Source organism: Orycteropus afer, unplaced genomic scaffold (assembly GCF_000298275.1).
Source record: "Orycteropus afer afer isolate SDZICR_OR568_19922 unplaced genomic scaffold, OryAfe1.0 scaffold00004, whole genome shotgun sequence".
NCBI classification, from domain to species: Eukaryota; Metazoa; Chordata; class Mammalia; order Tubulidentata; family Orycteropodidae; genus Orycteropus; species Orycteropus afer.
The window spans coordinates 4,079,290-4,080,109 of record NW_006921591.1 but is presented as its reverse complement, the minus strand read 5'-3'; the positions used below and the strand labels follow the sequence as shown (position 1 = coordinate 4,080,109).

The window sequence follows — 820 nt, the reverse complement described above, 5'->3', positions numbered from 1 at the left end:
ATGGTTATATCTTCATGTTCAATTGATCCTTTAATCATTATATAGTGTCCTTCCTTGTCTCGTATGGTGGTTTTTGTCTTAAAGTCAATTTGATCTGAAATTAGTATTTCCACTCCTGCTCTTTTATGGGTGCCATTTGCTTTGTATATCTTTTTCCAACCTTTGATTTTTAGTCTATTTTTGTCTTTGTCTCTAAGGTGTGTCCCTTGTAGATGGCATATTGATGGGCTTTGTTTTCTTATCCAATCTGCAACTACCCGTCTCTTGAGTGGCACATTTAATCCATTAACATTCAGGGTAATTATTGATAAGTTTGAATGTGTTGCTGTCATTTTGTTATGTGTTGTTTCATGGTGTCCCTGGTTTCTTTGTTCCATATTATTTTCTGTGCTGAGCTCATTACATTTATGAATTGTGTTATTTCCTTTGTTGCTGTTGTTTTAGTATTTGCTGAATATTTGTGCTTGTCCTCTTTTTTATTGTGATGTGACAGTTTACCATTTTTCTTTGAGGTTACCCAGTGATTTATAATTTTCTCCCTGAGATTAGAACCATCCATTCTATTGTGCAACTCTCTTGACTTTCTTACCATTTAGAAGTTCTGTAACTACACAGTGTTTTCCCTCTTTTTGGTTGTAGTTATTCTCACATGTCAACTGATGTCTCTGGTTCCCTGTTTACCTTCTTGTAAGCTTCTTTTACTTTGGATATGTGCATAGCTGTGGTTTCTGGGTTATGTCATCTTGTGTATTAATGGTCAGTTGTTATTTGCTATTTTTGGTTCTCTGTTCAGTGGACTCTCTTTAGCATCTCTTGTAAG

General features: G+C 35.0%; 1 protein-coding gene across 1 annotated transcript in view; it reads left to right on the top strand.

Annotated features, from left to right (window-relative positions):
* GPR39 (G protein-coupled receptor 39) overlaps positions 1-820 on the top strand; it is a 358,268-nt gene that overhangs the window by 241,013 nt on the left and 116,435 nt on the right. The window lies entirely within an intron of this gene.